This window comes from Arachis ipaensis, chromosome B4, assembly GCF_059453495.1.
Source record: "Arachis ipaensis isolate K30076 ecotype BB chromosome B4, ASM5945349v1, whole genome shotgun sequence".
Lineage (NCBI taxonomy): Eukaryota > Viridiplantae > Streptophyta > Magnoliopsida > Fabales > Fabaceae > Arachis > Arachis ipaensis.
Window position 1 is genome coordinate 31,689,662 of NC_142439.1, and position 19,713 is coordinate 31,709,374.

Genomic DNA, 19,713 nt, shown 5'->3' on the forward strand with positions numbered 1-19,713 from the left:
AAACTAGCAGAAATCCGTTTGTCAAAATGGCACCGTTGCCGGGGACTTGCAAACGTGTGCCTTATCATTGGTTATTGTAAATATTTGCTTTTTGCTTATTTGTTAGTTTTAGGATTTAATTGCTTATTTTTGTTAGTTTTTGTTTTTATTTTCTTTAGCTACTATGAACTCTCACCCCTGTCACTTTGAGTTTGGTTCCATTGTTATTGTAAGGAATGGAAGCTATAATGAGAACATGCATCAAGGTTGGAAGAATCAAAGATGGGAGGAGCCACGAGGATTTGATCAACCCTCTTGGCAACAATGCCTTCCAAGATACCATGGACAACGACCATTCTATGATGCATGCCAAGACAATAGTTATGGTGGACCCCTTCGTGACAAACCACCTCCACCAAATTACTATGGTCAAGAGCCATTCCGCGGTGCGTACCAAGATAATAGATATGGTGGGCCCCTTGTAGTCACCGGCAAGCCCATCATATGCCTATGAACCACCTCCTCAACACAACTTTGAACCGCTATACTCACAAGCCACCTACAACCATTCACCTCCATATGACCCTAACCCTTATCCACCCAACCAACCACCCTATGAGCCATATGAACCATATATAGAGTCACCCTGATTCCAATCCAATTACTCCCAAGAACCACCACTTCCATATGCACCATGTCCATATCTATCGACCCAAGAATCAAAGGATCTTCTCAAGGAAACAGTGGATAAATTTCATGCAATCCTTCATCAACTGGAGCAAGCGATAAATAAATTAGCTTCCTGATGTTCGGACACTCAAGGAACTCCCATGGCTTCATGTGGAGAAACTAATAAAGAACGTAGTATGAAGGAGACACTAGAGGCTCCGATGGACAGTAAGGAGCATGACTTCGTATTGGAACAAGTGGAGGAAGCCGGAATTATCAAAGAAGAAGAATTGGTTGAAGACTTAGGAGACGCTGAACTTCCATGGGAATCAATAGTTGTAGAGAATTCCACCAAGAAATTTGCAATCGATGCTAAGGAGGATAGTGCACAACCCCCAAGGCATGTATCTTATGTAGAATTGGACGGAACAGATCAAGAAGCAAGTTAAAGAGGTTTGCAAGGAGGTGGAAGAATTCACAGAAGAGTATAAAGGAGTGGAGCTTGAAAGACCACTGGAAACACCTCTCCCAAGGCCATTACCACCGAATACAAACTTCAAGTGGGTAAAATCCTTAGCCTTTATCTTTACCTTCCACTTGAATATGGTTTTCTTGAAACAGATGGCCAGCTTAGAGCTCTTTATGGCTTTAAGAGTAAGAGGGAGATAGTTCGTAATAGGAGTTGGCATGCAAGATTCAATATGGTTCCACACTCCAAATTGAGGTGCAAGGATTGGTATAGAGCTCAATTTAATGGGTTTCGGAGGCTGTTGGGATGTCTCAGTGAGAATTCTAATTGTTCACCACCCAAGTGGAAAAATGATGATCAACAAGAAGACGGGTACAAAGGCAAAGTTTGGGATCCTGGAATTCATTTTGATAATCAACACTCCTGGAGCTTTGGCACTTGCTTTAACTTGCTCGACGGCTTTACGTGCCTAGTTTGGGACCCCGGAGGCCATTGGAATTACAAACGTTGGTGGAGATTTTTGGATGAATTCAAGCATAAGCCACTATGACAGAGAGCTCGCCAAATGTCCAACTTAAGGACTTTAACTAAAAGTGCTAGGTGGGAGACAACCCACCATGGTATGATCGTTCTTTTTCAACCTTAGTTTTAGTTTGTTTTGTTTTATTCTTAGTTTTATTTTATTCTATTTTTTCTTAGTGTTCATTCATAATATCTGCATCAGCATCTAATTTTGCATTCTGCATACTTCATAAAAAAAAAGGGCGGCACACTACGCGTGCGTGTAGGCCACGCGTGGGTGTCGATTCCAAATTGGCGTCTTGATCCAACATCCAAAAAGTTGGGCTGGAATCGTGCGGCTGGTGTGCGATAAGCACAAAATGGCTCACACATACGCGTCAATGATGCGTACGCGTCGTTTTCATTTTAGCACACCACGCGTGAGCGTGCGCGACGCGCACGCGTCGCATGAAGTTTTTTCCACCCCCTCAAATGAAACAGAGAGTTGCGCCAAAACGATGCTGGATCCGTGCATTTCGTACGATTCTGGGCGATGCGTACGCGTGCCTCACGGGTACGCGTCATCTCCACCTATCCCTATTCACGCGTACGCATCAATGATGCGTACATGACGATGGATTTTTACCTCATCCACGCTCTCGCATGACCCACGTGGACGCGTGAATTTAAATTTTAATAACCCCTGACGTGAAAACCTAGCCCTCCCTCGTGTCACTTTCCCCCCCATCTCTTCTCCTCCCTCCGGCCTTCGACCTCCCACCACCAAACCCCCATCGCAGCACCCAGATCGCAGCCGACACCGCACCCCCCTCTTCCTCCCTCTTTTCACTCTTTCCCACCCCCTTCAACATCCCAATCTCCTTTTCCCTTCTTCTCCAACCCTCTCGAAACCCCACTGCCACCAGCCACCACTGCGGCCACCATTGACGACGCCAGACCCGCCACCGACACCGCCCTCACCCCTTCCTTCCTTCTTCTCCTCTTCCCCTTATCTCCTTTCTCAGCCCACCCCGCCTCTAATCGTAACCACCGCAGCACCACCCTGCGTCACCGCAAGGCTCGCCGCCACCACCGCTACCAGGCAGTGCCACTGTCTTCCTCCCTTTCCATTTTTCCAGCACCCTTCTCTTCTCCCCTGTTCCAGGATGTCTGACCCAAAAGAAAAGGGTAAGGCTAAGGCCACTACAGGAAAAAGGAAAAGAGGCCAATCATCTATGGCTCTATCAGATATTCTGCATGATAACTCCTGGCGTGAGAAGAACTTCACTCCGCAGGAAAAAGTGGATCAATTAGTGCCTACAACTGATCTAATCAAGTTTGCAAATTGCTACTGTGAACTAAAATATGAGGTTTTTGCGACTAAGAGGCACCTGTACTTGGAAAAGACCCTCAGAATACCCAATGAATTACAACAGTACACTACAGAACAGATAAAACAGAGAGGCTGATTCTTTCTAGAAAGGAATTTGACTGAGGTTAATGCATCTTGGGTCAGGGAATTTTACTGCAACTATTACAAGACGACCCTGGATGCAGTACAGTTGAGAGGAAAACAAATTTTAGTTATTGAAGAGGCCATTGAGGATATCCTCTATTTCCAGCCTAAATCAGACGAGCCAGATGGCTATCAGAAGGCTGAGGAATCCATGAGGTTTATGAGCTTTGACTGGGAGGCAGTGAAGCGCACCATAGCCGTTGATCCAGCTGTCCCATGGGCTTTGGGTAAGTCGACAGTGAACCCAAAAGGCATGAAAAGTATTTATCTTAATGATGAGGCTCGGACATGGCAACAAATCTTGAGCAACTATGTGATGCCGAGCACTCACGAGACAGAGGTGCCAGCTGCTATGGTCCTTCTTATCTGGTGCGTTATGGAAGGCAAGGATCTGTACCTTCTACGGTTCATCAGGCACTCCATGGCTAGAGTTCATGTTCGAGGCACTCTGCCATTCCCTTATCTGATTACCCAGATGGACCGCCGGGCTGAGGTACCTTGGGAGCCTGAGGATGAGAAGCCTCCAGCTGCTGACTGCAAAAAGATCATCCCACATGGTAAGAGTTTCGAAGCTCTGGGCCACAGACCTCCTTCTCTGACTGTCTCCGCTGACGCAGCCACATCTTCTATTGCCCCTTCAGCACCTACTACACCACCCACAGCACCCTCACTTGCCTCCCAGCCTATATACCACCTAGTGCACCGCCTCTTCGAGCGATTGGATCAAATGGAGCGCCGCAACCAGCGGCGTTATGAGCGGTCTGAGCGTCGCAGCAAGCGACGCTGTGAGCATCTAAAGCTGATGATCAGGTCGGGCCACACTGACATCCCCTCAGAGCCTGATACACCATCAGAGCCATCTGAGGACGAGGCGGATGAGCAGGATGAGGATGTACAGGCAGAGGATCAACATGAGGAGCCCCAGCACGAGGAACCTCAGCAGACACAGCAGGCAAAGCCACAGGCTCCTACACTGCCAGAGCCCACAGAGCCAGCAGCAGCACACCCTTCAGGAGGTGACGACCCTTCACACCCAGCTTGACTGAGCATCGAGGATGATGCTATTGTATAAGTGTGGGGAGGTCGCCATCTCTGGCGGACTTTATTTTGGTGAACTAATTCAGACCCTTTTCATCCTATTTTATTTTATTTTCTGTATTTTTGTTTTATTTTATTTTATCTTATTTTCCTTTCAGTATTTGCACATTTTCTTTTATTGTACTTTTGTTTATTTCTACTTTATTATATTTTGCACTTTGGGCTGTATATATCTTAGATATTTAGCTTTATTTTCACTTTTAGTTTATTAGTTGTGATATAGAAAAATATGGATTATTAAGTTTAGTTTACTTCTTTTAGCACATGAGAATTTGGTATTAATTAAAAATAGAAATTAAACTAGAAATTTTTAGATTTTCACAATCACAACAATCCACTTACTATATATATGTATAGTAATAAATGTTGGTCAGTGGATGACATTTTCAAGGAATATATTTATTTTTATAAAAGCCATTTAAAGATTCACATTGATTGAGTTGAAACTCTTTATTCTTACTTGCATGATATACATAAATGATATATGGTTTTTGAGGCAAAGAACACACAACCTGTGAGATTTGAGCTTAATTACATGGTTACATTATTTAGTCATAATATTTTATTCTTGTGTGTTCCTTCACTATGATTGCAGACTTTACTTTGTTCTATTCTATATGTCCACTATTTAATGTATTTACATGCTTGCATATGATTGAGGCCATTACTTATTTTTGCTCACTTATCCCAATTAGCCTACCCTTTCAATCACCTTTGTTAGCCACCTTGAGCCTTTTAATCCCCATTTATTCTGAATTTTATCACATCACTAGCCTTAAGCAGAAAAATAAATTAATTACCCCAAATTGAATCTTTGGTTAGTTTAAGATAGAGATTGTGTATCAATTAAATGTGGGGAAACGTGGGAACTTAGGGTGATAGGAAAGTATTAAAATTGACAAATTATTTGAAATTTGGGTGCATGCTCATGTGAAACCAAAATAATTAAAATACCATGTGCATTGATATGTTATGTTTATTTATATAAAAAAAATAAATAAGGGGACAAAATTACCCCAGTATTAAGTTAATGAAAGATCAATGCATATGTGATAAAAATTAAAGAAAAGTTGATGTATGAGTATGATATGCAAAAAATGGGAATTATGGGTAGCTGGGCACAATTTTAGAGTTGTATAGAGTATGTATATGTTAGGTGAGATCTTAGACTATTCAAGGATTCAATTTATAGCTCACTTAGCCATATATATATATATATATATATATATATATATATATATATATATATATATATATATATATATACCTTCACCTTTACCTTAGCCCCATTACAACCTTGAAAAGACCTTGATAGGTTTTTGGAAAACAAATTCCAATCACCTAAAACTCACCGGCAAGTATACCGGGTCGCATCAAGTAGTAAAACTCACTTAGAGTGAGGTCGACCACATGGATTGATGGATCAAGCAACTTTAGTGGGTGATTAGTTTAGTCAAGCTAATATTGAAGTGAAATTGGATGAAATGTAGCCAACAGAAAGTAAATGACAAGAAAATTTAAAGTGCAGAAGGTAAAATGACTGAAACTTAAATAACAAGGAATGTAAATTGATAGAATCTTAAATAACAAGAAATGTAAATTGCATGAAATGTAAAGGGGGCTGGGTGCTGGAAATTAAAGAAAGCAATAGATCAAGCAACTGGAAATTTAAATGAAAGCAGTAAACAGAGCTTAGAACAATTGCCGAAGAGTTAAATTGCATGAAAAGTAAAAGGAATTGGGTGCTGGGAATTAAAACAGAACTAAAAAATAAGAAGTGCAGTAAACTAAAGAACTCTCAGGTTATGAAATTCAGAAACAGATTGATTCAATACCAAAACGGAAATGTAGAAATGCAGAAGAATTAAAACAAAATTTAAATTTAGCTCAATTGTGAAATCTAAAGGAGAAATTCAAGATCTCAGGAAATCAATGAGACTAGAAAATAAGTCTAGATCTTAATTTCTTCCTTGATCCAACAGAGAATAATTGCAGAAGAAAATAGAGAAGAAAGCAGTAAAGACAATTTAGATCCAAATCACAATTCCTTCAAATTATGCAGCAAGTAAACAAGAGAGAGATCTTAGATTCAGATTGAAACAGAATTCCTTCAATTCTCAATCCAAGATGCAAAACAAAAAGTAGAGAGTGCAGAAGTAAGAACAAGGAAGAAGAGAGATCAATTATCCTTCCCAATTCCCCAATCCCAAATTCAAAGAAGAAAATTAAAAGAGAGCTCCTACTACCGCTGCTCTCTAGTAGAGCTAGCCTTTCCTTTTGAAATGAGAATGATGCCTTTATATAGGATTTTTACAAAATAAAAATAAAATAAAATTGAAATTAAAAACAAATTACAATTTAAATGAAATTCCTAATCTAGCTTGTTTGTGTGCCTTTGAGTTATGTCCATGAATCTTGCTTGCTTTGGTGTGTCAATGGGCTTTTCAAAATGGTGAAGAATTGAATTAAATTGGAGTTTTGGTGAATTTTGGCCCATGGGGATTGCTCCCAGGGCAAAGCTCGGCTCTTGGCAAGAGCTTTGGTGCTCTTGGCCTTGCCAATGTGTTGCGCGTTTCCTCATTGTGACAAGGAAACAAAGCTCTTTGCAAGAGCTCTAAGCTCTTGGCAAGAGCTTTGCTTGTCCCTTGAGGTCCATGGTTCGATCCTTGTGTGGAGCACTTGCTGGCCATTTTTCATGGCACAAGAGTAGCGCCTAAAGCTTTGCTTCCTTGAGGTACTTAGTTCGAACCCCATGGAATGAAAACAAGCCAATTTTGGCTTTTTTTCTTGTGAGGTAGCACTGCCCCCTGATAAACCCCGATTTTGTGGTTTATCTTGTGCTTATTTTGGGACATTTTATCAATATTTCTCACACTTATTCGCAAGAAATGCATAGTTTTGTGTTCACTTCTCAATATTGCTCCATGATGGAAAACATGCTTATTTTGCCTTAAAATTGCCATATTTTAATCCTCTTCTATTGCCATTCGATGTCGTGATGTATTTGTTGAGTAATTTCAAGAATTATAGGGTAGGAATGACTTAGAAGAGAGGGAGAAAGCATGTACAAAAAGAGAGGAACATGAAGAATTGAAATCTTGGGAGAAGCAGCATCGGCGCGCCCGCGCACTCCACGCGCACGCGTGGATGAGGTTGGCTGGAAGCGGCGCGCAAAAATGGATGCATCTGTGCGGATCAGAAGATTCCTATCGACGCGCATGCGCACTTGGCGTGCACGCGTGGGAAGCTGCACGTGACCTCATTAAAGGAAATCATGCCTGATGATTTCTGAGGCTCATTAGGCCCAATTTCAAGCTGTTTCTGCATGGAAAAGACCCAAGGATGCTAGGGGAAAGGGGGGATCAATCATTTTTACACAAGACACAATTTTAGCTAGTTTTTAGGTTTTCTTTGGTTATTCTAGAGAGAGAAACCCTTTTTCCTCTCTAGATCTAGTTTTAATTTGATCTTCTCTTGTTGGATTGTGAATTGGATTTTGTTAATTACTAGTTTTAATTGTTCAATTTGAATTCCTTGTTACAATTTTGCTTATTTCTAGTGATAGTTTTATGAATCCTTGTTAATTGTCATTTTATACCCATTTCATGAATGTTGTGAATCTTGACCTGTTGATGTTACATTGATGATTTCTATGTTTAGTTTTGTTGTTTGGATGATTGTATGTTGATAATTGTTAGTGGGTACTTGTAGATTTCAATTTGATTGCTATTTTGAACATGTCTTTTGTTAATGCTTACCATATGTTTGATGAATTGTTTACTTTGATTATGGAGTAGTTTCCTTCACTCTTGGCCTAGATCAAGGGAATTGGATAAACTTGAGTCATTGGGTCTAATGGATTTGATGATTTGGGAGCCCTTGGTGGTAAATTTGATACTCATTGACGCCAACCCACTACTAATCTAATTAGTAGGTAGATTGGGACTTATGGGTTGATGTGATCAAAGCCATTTGACGTACTTCAAGTCTAGGAGTAGATATTACGTACTTAAGACTTTTGGAAGTAGACTTAATGAGCTTGGTTCCTCATAATTGTCAAGATATGGTTGTTAGACAAGGATGGTAACCTCAATTCCCATGCCTAGCCAAGAGTTGCTTTTATTATTCATATTTAAAAACCAAATTTCAAAACTATTTGCCTTAGTTATAGTTACTTGATTGGTTTATAATAGAATTAATTGGAATGTTACTTGTTCATTGGAATTGCTCATGTTTCGCTTAGTTAATTGAATTAATTTGTTGCAATTTAAGATTACTTGCTTGTTAAGATTCCCATTTACTTTCATGCTCATAACTCACAACCCCGGATTTTTAACCAATGTTGAAGCACATGTTTGCCCATTCCTTGTGAGATGACCCGGGGTTTGAATACTTTGGTTATTTCTATTGGGGTTGAACTTGTGACAACCAAATCCCTCTTCTAAATTTGACACCCGAGGATTGTTGTTGGTAGAGCTATACTTGCAACGCGATCTTATTGTAGAAAATCTTTACCAATACACTCTTGGGGGACCCTCGTCAAATTTTTGGCGCCGTTGCCGGGGAATGGTTGCAACGTATGCCTTGATATTGGTTATGTGAATATGTGAATATTATAGATATTTTACTTCTTGCAATACTTAGCTATAGTTTAGATTTCTTTTGCATTTGTGCTATGACTTTCAAGTTTGATGACTCGGTCTCAACCAAATTCTAGCTTAGCCAATTTTGATCCCGAGATTGAAAGAACTTTGTTACACACTCGGCAAGCTAGACGGCGGTTGGACTATACGCCTAGTACTTCGGCCTCTCTTGAGGAAAATACCAAATCACTAGACGTCACCAAGAGTGACTTGGAGTCCGCTACTTCTTATTCTTCTGTTGGCACTACTAATACATCTTTGCATACTACAGGTGAGCCACAGACGGCGGAGCCACGCCGGATCACTTTGCATGAGCAAGGAGCTCCGGATATCATACTTAAACCGTTGCAAGCAAGGTATCCTAACCTTGATCCAAACTTTGAGTTGAAGAGTAGCTTGATAAATCTACTTCCTAAGTATCATGGGTTGCCGGGTCAAGACCCCATACGACATTTGAAGGATTTTCAAGTTGCCTGTTCTACGGCTCGAAGGCATGGAGATGATGAGGTAGCTATCATGGTTTTTGCCTTCCCTTTCTCTCTTGAAGCGCAAGCAAAAACATGGTTCTATTCGCTACCAAATGAGATTGTGACTAATTGGGATTTCTTGAGAATAGAGTTTCTTGATAAGTTCTTCCCACCGGAGAAGATCGACTACATTCAGAAAGAGATTTCGGGTATAATGCAAAGAGACCAAGAGAGTTTGTATGAGTATTGGTCTCGGTTCAAGAGGCTATTGGAGTCATGTCCACACCACGGAATGACCACTCACTTGCTCATTAGCTACTTTATCGGAGGTCTTTGTGCGGAAGATAGAAGATTGCTCACCGCTTCTAGTGGCGGTTCCCTTTCGAAAAACAAGACGGAGGGAGAAGCTTGGAATTTGATAAAGGATGTTGCCGAAGCTACACAACACATGAGGGTGAGAAGTAATCCTCTCAAGGGTGTGGTAGAACCATCCCCTTCCGAATCAAGTCTAACCAAAGCACTTGGGGATATGACCACCATCCTTACACAAATCCAAAGGGATCAAAAGGAATACTACTCCATCCAAGCCGTCCAAGCCCCACCTCCGGTTGCTCAACTTGAAGGCCCTCCTAGGATTTGTGGTTTGTGCTCTAGCACCACACATTACACCGACCAATGCCATCAAATTCAAGAAGAAAATGCTCTTGTGGTGGCCAATGTGAATTACAACAACCGTCCACCCTACCCTCCTCAAGGTCAAAATAATTACCATCAAGGTGGTAATCAACATCAAGGGTGGAGGGATAATGCACAAGGAAGCAATCAAAACCAAAGGTGGAACAACTCTCCTTCTCATCACAACAACAACCAATCTTTATCCCAATACCACCATAACAACACCAACTACCAAGCCAACCAAGGCCATTCCAACCAAAACCAAAACAACTACACCAAGTACCAAGCACCACACCATAGACAACAAAACCAAAACCAAACTCCTCCATCTTCCAACAATCAAGTTGATAAGCTTAGAGCCGCTGACGTTAGGATTTTTGCCAGTAAAGAAGTTCATAAAAACAGTCGCGTTGTAGATATAGTCTCTAAACCAACAAAAATCCCTTCGTACAAACATTTTGGTTGTCACAAGTAACAAACCCCTTAAAAATTGTTAACCGAGTATTCAAACCTCGGATCGTCTTCTCAAGGAAATGCAAGGAAGTATGTTCTTATTATTGGCTATAAAGGTTGTAATCGGGGTTTAGAAGGTGAGAAGCAAGTGATTTGAATGACAAATAGAGTAAATGGCAATTAAAATAAATAAATACTATAAAGTAACTTTTGGCAAGGTAAGAGAAATTGGAAGTCCAACTTAGTTATTCCTCTCAACAATAGTGAAAGTTGAATCTTAATTCCACTTAGTTAACCTTTACTAAAGTAAAGGTAAGTCAAGGGACTAATTAGTTTGACCTTCGAATCCTATTTATTTCCTAAGAAAAAGTTGGGATTATTGAAGTTCAGTTCAATTAGCAAGATAACGATTATCAATTATGCTGAGTTTAATAATGTTGAGTTACTGATTTCTTAACCAAGACCAAAAGGGAAGAAGTAAAATTGCTGGAATAAAAATGTCCTTAGATGGAAAGCAATGGTAACACAAATTAAGGAGAAAGCAATCAATAACTGAAATACCTCAAATAATCATTAATTCAAATCATAACATGGAAAGGGTTCATAAGTCAAGTTGGCAACATTTATAGGTACGAATAAAAGCATTAAAGTAAATATTAAACCTGGATCGAGAGTCACTCTAACAAACTAAGAGAAGTCCTAAATCCTAATCCTAATCCTAATCCTAAGAGAGAAGGGAGAGAATCTCCCTCTCAAAACTAAATCTAAATCATGGAAAGTAATAAAAAATGCGAGCTCTCTCTGAATGGATGCGTTTCCCCACTTTATAACCTCTGGTCTATGCCTTCTGGACTTGGATTTGGGCCAAAAAGGGCTTCAGAATTCACTATGAGCCTTTTCTGCAATTTCTGGTGTGTGGCCTCTGTCACGTGTCCGCGTGGGTCATGCGGTCGCGTCATTCGGAGCTTTTCTTGCCACGCGGTCGCGTCAGTCATGCGACCGCGTCATGTGCGTTCTGCTTAAGGCGCGCGGTCACGTCAGTCATGCGGCCACGTCGCTGCTGATTCGCGCTTGGCACGCGATCGCTTCGTCCATGCGATTGCGTGGATGCCAGTTTCTTCAGAAGCTCCGTTTTGTGCTTTCCTTCTATTTTTGTATGTTTCCTTTCCATCCTTTAAGTCATTCCTACCTTAGAAGATCTGAAACTACTCAACACACTAATCACGGCATCGAATGGAAATAAAGGTAATTAAAATAATAAATTTTAAAGCTTAGGAAACATTTTTTTCACATACATCGCATAATAAGGAAGGGAAAGTAAAACCATGCAATTAATATGAATAAGTGGGTGAAGGATTGAATCAATCACTCAAATTAAGCACAAAATATATCATAAAATATGGGTTTATCAACCTCCCCACACTTAAACAATAGCATGTCATCATGCTAAATCCAAGGTAAAGAATAAGGTAAGGTTAAAGTGGTGGAATGTTATGCAAAGCAACCTATTCTAAATGCATCTACCTAAATGAGTCATGCAATTCCAATTTATCTACTCATATATAAAGCTTGCATGTAGTCAAGTTAATTCACATTCTCAAGGAGTCATATATATATATATATATATATATATATATATATATATATATATATATATATAGCCAACCCTTAATTAATAAAGCATTTTAGCAAATGAGATGGGAAATAAAAATATTGTACAAACTTGCAAAACAATTAGTAAATTAAGCACAGATATATGTTGATGAGTTATTGAACCCTCACTGGATTTTGTGTTTACCCTCTAGTCACTCAGTGTTTATTGGGTTTATTCACTCTACTTTTCTTTTTATTCTTACTTTCTATAACTTTGTTCTTCATCTAACCAATCAACAATTATAGAGTACAGTCATACCAAAAATCATGAGGTCTTTAATTAAGGTTGTAATGGGGCCAAGGTAAAGGTAAGGATATATGTATAAGGCTAAGTGAGCTAATAAGTGAATCCTTAATTAGACTAAGATCTCACCTAACATACATATTTAGTAGAACAAAACTTCTTTACCAATTTTCCCATATTATCCCACTTGTTGTTACATGATCATGTTTTAATTTTATTTTTATCCCATGTGCATTGCTTTTATTTTGCATTGGGGAATTCTTTTGTATCCCCTTTTATTGAATGCTGAAAAATAACTTTTTTTTAATGAACATGGTAATTGAATCACTTTGATTTCTCATGAGCATGCTTCCCAAATTTTATTTTATTTCTTTTAACTTTTCTACCCTTTTGTTTCTATTATCCATGTTCCCAATAGGTTTCCCACATTTTAATCTATTCATAATTTTCTATCTTAAGCTAACCAAGGATTCAACTTGGGATTTTATTTTGTTTTTCTGCTTAAGGCTAGTAGTGTGGCTAAATAGAATAAAAGGGATTTTAAAGGCTCAAGGGGGCTAACAAGGGTGATGTGAAAGGTAGGTTATTTTGGGGTAAGTGAGCTAAAATCAAATGATGGCCTCAATCATTCTTTTGGCATGTATCTATATTCTATAATTGGACATATAGATTAAAGAAAAGTAAAGAACATCAGAATAAAAAGAAGCGAAACACACAGGAATGAAATTATGGTTTGAATGCAACCATACAATTAAGCTCAAGACTCACAGGATGTGTGTTCTCTAACTCAAGCATCATATATCATTCATATATGTTATGCAGGTTTAGTTAAAAATTCCCATTATTCTCATAAAAAAAATTATTTAGGGTAGCCTTTAAAGTTTTAATGTTCCTCCTTGATGAAATGTTGTCAACTTAACTATATGATGTAATGCTATATATACAAGGTTTATGGATTTAAATCTGTTATGTTCAATTTCCTAGTTTACTTCCTTTTTATATTTTTCAATTTAAACTATGCTATCTTATGCTAAAAAGGGTAAACTATACTAATTAATCCACTAATAAGTCAGAATTGCCAACTAAACTAAATAACTAAAATAAACTAAGTAGCTAAAATATGAACTAAAAATGCAAAAATGCAAAATTAGAGTAAAAATACACAAAAGTAGCAATGTATAAGTACTCAGAAAATAACAGTAAAAAGAAAAATACAGAAAAATATCCAAAATAAAAGAAAAAAGAGATGTAGTGGTTCACCAAAATAAAACGCCAGAGATGGCGACCTCCCCACACTTAAAATGAAGCATCGTCCCTAATGCTCAGTCAAGCCGGGTGTGAAGGGGTGTCATCACTGGTAGGGATGGTAGCTGGAGGCTCTGTAGTGGTGGTGGGCTGAGGGTCTGGCTGCTGTAGAGGCGGTGCTGACTGGATCGGGATCTCCGGATCTGCAGCCTCGATCTGATGCGTAACCTCTTGATGCGGGGCAGCCTGCTCGGTGTCTGCCTGCTGATGGGTCTCCTCCTGGAAGTGAGTCGCCTCCTTGTGCTCATCTTCCTCCTCCTCTGATGGCTCTGATGGTGTGTCGGGCTCGGAGGGGATGTTACCACCCTGTCGGATCATCAGCTTCAGATGCGAATAGCGTCGCTGGCTGCGACGCTCCAATCTCTCATACCAGCGCCGGTTACGGCGCTCCATCTGATCAAGCTGTCGGAATAGGCGGTGCACGAGGTAGCAGGGGCAGGAGGGGCAGCTGTGGAAGAAGAGGGTCCAGCAGACGGTGGGGCTGTCTCATCAGTAGTAGTGAAGGGTGGTGGTCTGTAGCCCAAGGCTAGGAAGTTCCTGCTGTGAAGAATGATCTTCCTGCAGTCTGCCGCTGGTGGTCTCTCATCGGCATCCTCCCATGGCACGTCAGCTCGACGGCCTAGCTGTGTAACCAAATACGGAAAAGGGAGGGTGCCTCGGACGTGGACCCTGGCCATATAATGCCGGATAAAGCGTGGTAGATAAAGGTCCTTACCCTCCAACACACACCATAGGAGGGTGATCATAGCAGCTGGGATCTTCGTCTCATGAGTACTCGACATCACATAATTGCTCAAGATCTGGTGCCATAACCGAGCCTCATCATTTAAGTACGCCCTCTTGATCCCTCTAGGCATGGTGGTGTCCTGACCCATCTCCCAAGGAACAGTCGGGTCGAGAGCTATCCGTGCCTTTACAGCATCCCAATCAAACTGCATCAGGCGCATGTCATCCTCAGCCTTCGAATAACCATCAGGCTGATCGGACTTGGCTGGGAGCTGGAGAATGTCCTCTATGGCCTCCTCAGTGACCAGAATCTGCTTTCCTCTCAGGTTCACTGCATCTAGGGTGGTGATGTAGTAGTTGCAGTAGAATTCCTGGACCCAAGATGCATTGACCTCTGTCAGTGTTCTCTCCAGAAAGAACCAGCCTCTTTGCTTGATTTGCTCAGTGGTGTACTGCTGGAGTGCTTCTGGAATCTTTAGAGTTCTCTCTAGGTATAGATTCCTGGAGTTTGCAAATGCCGTATACTTCAGCTCACAGTACCGGTTTGCAAATTTTATTGGATCATTTGCAGGGAGCAGCTGGTCAGCTTTTTCCTGCTGTGTAAAGTTCTTCTCCCGCCATGAGGAATCATGCATGAGGTCAATGATGGACTGGGAGGAATCTCCTCTCTTGCGCTTGCCAGTAGCCTTGCCTTTTCCTTTCCTTTGTGAGGCAGACATCCTGAAAAATGGGAAACCAGGATATGGATAAAAATAGGGAAGCAAATAGGCAATTTAAACAAAGAAAACTCAAAGCGGCAAAGGAGAATTAGAATGAGGTAAATGAGTCAAGTAAATGTGCATGAAGGATTGTTTAGTAGTTTAAAATTTGGAAAGGAAGAATTTACAATCCAAAATGTATCAGAATTCAAGTTAAATAGAAAAATTGTCATTATGCCATGGTTAGAAAGTTAGAGGAAAGTGAAAAAAAAAATCAGAAAAGAGATTTTTAAAAAGGTTAGTATGGTTAGAAGTTGAAAGAGGAGTTAGTAAATTAAAATTAGTAAAGCAGTAAAATGTGGGTTAAGGTAAGTGGCATAAAGAAAATATTTCATGTAACAAGGATTCACAGGTAGGAACTATAGTGACTCATAACCAAACAAGGAAAACAGGGTGATGTTGATTCAAATAGATATAAAGAAAGCAAGAATTGGAATCAGAATATCACAGATGCAGTTTATAAACCAGGAAATCAAAGAGGATAAGAAAGTCTGCCATAGCATTCATGAAATGGTTTGGGTAAAGCAGAGGACAACAGAGTTCAGATTGCCAAACCAAAACATGAATGAAAACAATTCAAAAAATTTGGGCAGCATTCCGGCTAAAGTTGGATTGTCCCGGAAAATAAACAGCAAACAAGGAAGTTCATATGAATTAAAAAAACTTGCTGCAGTTACCTATAATTAATAGAAACAGGAAAATTCAGAGTAACAAGCAGCAAATGCAGGAAATCACAGCATATGAACAAGGTCACAGGAACAGCAGAATTGCAGTTTTGATAAAACAGAAGCATGAACAGTGCAAGTAAACAGACCTAGATCCACTAACCACAGCCTAATCTACCTAACAACCTAAAATCCACTACAACATGCATTTCTAGCTATCCTAAACATGAACAGAAACAGAAAAAAAATTGTAAAATAACTGCGAAGGACAGAAAGGTGGCGTTCATCGGAACCTGGTAGGCGTGAGGAGTAGAACGGGGAAGAAAGCGGCTGGGTGGTGGCTGCGGCGGCGTCCGGCACGGTGGAGGGGCACGGCGACGCGGTGGCGGCTGAGGGGGCAGTGGAGAAGGGGGTAATGGGGATAGGGTTTAGGATAATTGATAGAGGAAGGGAGGGGGGTTGCGTGTGGGTGGCGGAGGGGGCGCGGCTGGGTTGGGTGCGGCGGTGTGAGGTGGGCAGTCGCAGAGGGCAGTGGCGGAGAAGAAGGGAGAAAGAGGAAGAAGGAGAAAGAGGAAGAGAGAAGGGGTGGGGTGGTACGGCGGCAGTGTCTGGGCAGTTGACGGCGTCGGCGGGGGTCGGAGATGGTGGTTGGGTGGTGGTGCGGTGGTGGCTGGGGTTTGGAGGAGAGGAGAAGAAAGGGTTGGGGTTCAGGGGGGATAGCGCGAGAATAGGGTTCGCGTGATCTGGGGGTGAAAATGGGGGTTACGCGATCGCGTAGGTCGTGCGATCGCGTGAGAGGGGTAGGAGAGGGAGTGACGCGATCGCGTGGGTCGCGCGATCGCGTGGGTCGCGCGATCGCGTCGCTGGAAAGTGTGCTAAACGCACGACTCCAGCACCGTTTCAACGCAACTCTCTGTCTCCTTCTGGGGTGATGTGCAATCCATGCGACGCGATCGCGTCGCTCACGCGGTCGCGGGAGATTGGTATTGTGCAAGGGACGCGATCGCGTGGGGCGCGCGATCGCGTGGGTCAATTTGTGCAAAACGCACAAGGGCCGCATGATTCCAGCCTAACTCTCTGGACGTTGGATTTTTGACGCCGATCTCCAAGGCATGCAGCCGCGTGGATGACGCGGTCGCGTGGATAGTGTTTTCGCAGTATGACGCGATCGCATGGGGCATGCGGTCGCGTCGTGCATCCCCCCTTTTTTTATGTGTATGATAAATGCAGAATGCAATGATTAACATGAATGCTATGCATGATTCCAGGTTCAATGAAGTAAAATGAAAAGGAAATAAAAATGAAAGCAATTAACAAGAAATAAATTGAAAAAGAAGTGACCATACCATGGTGGGTTGTCTCCCACCTAGCACTTTTAGTTAAAGTCCTTAAGTTGGACATTGTAGGAGCTTCCTGCTATGGCGGCTTATGTTTAAATTCGTCCAAAAATCTCCACCAGTGCTTGGAATGCCAATAGCCTCCGGGGTCCCATACTAGGCATGTAGAGCTTCTGAGCAGCTTCAGAAAAATTTTCAGGCTCCCGGGGTGATGAATGTCAGAATAGATTCCAGGATCCCAATCTTTGCTATTAAATCCGCCTCTGTCTTGATCTATATGTTTCCATCCAGGCGGTTTAAAGAGTAGAATCTCACCATGGTGACCAAACGTTCTCCGTGATCCATGCAGTTGAGCATGATACCAATCCGCGTACTTCGAGGTGAAGCATGGAACCTTATTGAACCTTGTGCACCAACTCTGAGTACGAGCCATTTTCCTCTTACTCTTAAAGCCACAGAGAGCTCTAAGCTGGCCATCTGTTTCAAGCAAACCATATTCAAGTGAATAAGTAAATTATAGGTTAAGGATTGCACCCACTTGAAGCTTGTATTAGGTGGTAATGGCCTTGGGATAGGTGTTTCCAGTGGTTCTGTAAGTTCTACTCCCTTGTGCTCTTCTGTGAATTCCTCCACTTCCTTGCAAGGTTCTACAAGTGTATCTGTGTTCTGGTCAAAGTCTTCTATGACTTCCTCATCGCTTGAGTCATAGATTGGAGGTTGAGAGAAATCTACCTCCGCATCGTCTTCATATTCACTTGGGGAAGATTCTTTGATCTCAGAGAATTCACTTGCAGATGCAAATTCATTACTAAGAGAATTTGACTTGTGACTATCATCATCAAGGGAATTTGTGTCCTGGGTTATTCCGTCTGATTCTTCATAAACAACTTACCTTGGAGATTGTACAATATTCTCCTTGGCATCAATTGTAGCGTCTTTGACGGAGTTCTCCTCAGTTCTGGGTTCCCATGGAGGTTCAGCATCTCCAAGATCTTCAACCAACTCTTCTTCTTGAACAATGACAGCTTCTTCTACCTGTTCTAGTACAAATTCGTGCTCTGTCTTGTCCACTGGAGTTTCCAATATCTCCTTCATGCTACGCTCTTCATTAGATTGTTCACATGGGGCTGTGGCTGATCCTTGTGTATTTGAGCGCCTAGAAACCCATTGAATTATTGTTTGCTCCAGTTGTCGAATGGTTGTTTGAAGTTTATTTACTGTTTCCTTTAGGCGAACCTCTGCTTCTCGGGTTGCCGGACTTGGACATGATACATAGGAAAGTGGCGGTGATTGGGAGTGATTGGATTGGTACTGGGGTAAGGAAGGATCATATGGTGGCGAATGGTGAAGAGAAGCTTGTGAGTGTGGTGGTTCGAGGTTATGTTGAAAGGATGGTTTGTATGCACGGGGTGGGGCTTGTTGGTAGTTACAAGGTTGTCCACCATATCTTTCAGCTGGGTATACACGGTAGAATGGTCTTTGGCTAGGATATCTCGGAGGGTGTTGCTGCCTAAAAGGTTGATTAGATCCTCTTGGCTCCATCCATCCTTGATTGGTCTGACCTTGATGCATATTCCTACTGTAACTTCTATTTCCTTCAACAAAGTTAGAACCAGACTCAAAGCGAGAGGGGTGAGAATTCATGGTAGCAAATGAAAAATAAAAAGGAAAAACAGAAATAAATAAACAAGTAAAAGAAAAATATTTACAATAACCAATAATAAGGCACAGGTTAGCAGTTCCCCGGCAACGGCGCCATTTTGACGTTAGGATTTTTGCCAGTAAAGAAGTTCATAAAAACAGTCGCGTTGTAGATATAGTCTCTAAACCAAAAAAAATCCCTTCGTACAAATGTTTTGGTTGTCACAAGTAGCAAACCCCTTAAAAATTGTTAACCGAGTATTCAAACCTCGGGTCGTCTTCTCAAGGAACTGCAAGGAAGTATGTTCTTATTATTGGCTATAAAGGTTGTAATCGGGGTTTAGAAGGTGAGAAGCAAGTGATTTGAATGACAAGTAGAGTAAATGGCAATTAAAATAAATAAATACTGTAAAGTAACTTTTGGCAAGGTAAGAGAAATTGGAAGTCCAACTTAGTTATTCCTCTCAACAACAGTGAAAGTTGAATCTTAATTCCACTTAATTAACCTTTACTAAAGTAAAGGTAAGTCAAGGGACTAATTAGTTTGACCTTCGAATCCTATTTATTTCCTAAGAAAAAGTTGGGATTATTGAAGTTCAGTTCAATTAGCAAGATAACGATTATCAATTATGCTGAGTTTAATAATGTTGAGTTACTGATTTCTTAACCAAGACCAAAAGGGAAGAAGTAAAATTGCTGGAATAAAAATGTCCTTAGATGGAAAGCAATGGTAACACAAATTAAGGAGAAAGCAATCAATAACTGAAATACCTCAAATAATCATTAATTCAAATCATAACATGGAAAGGGTTCATAAGTCAAGTTGGCAACATTTATAGGTACGAATAAAAGCATTAAAGTAAATATTAAACCTGGATCGAGAGTCACTCTAACAAACTAAGAGAAGTCCTAAA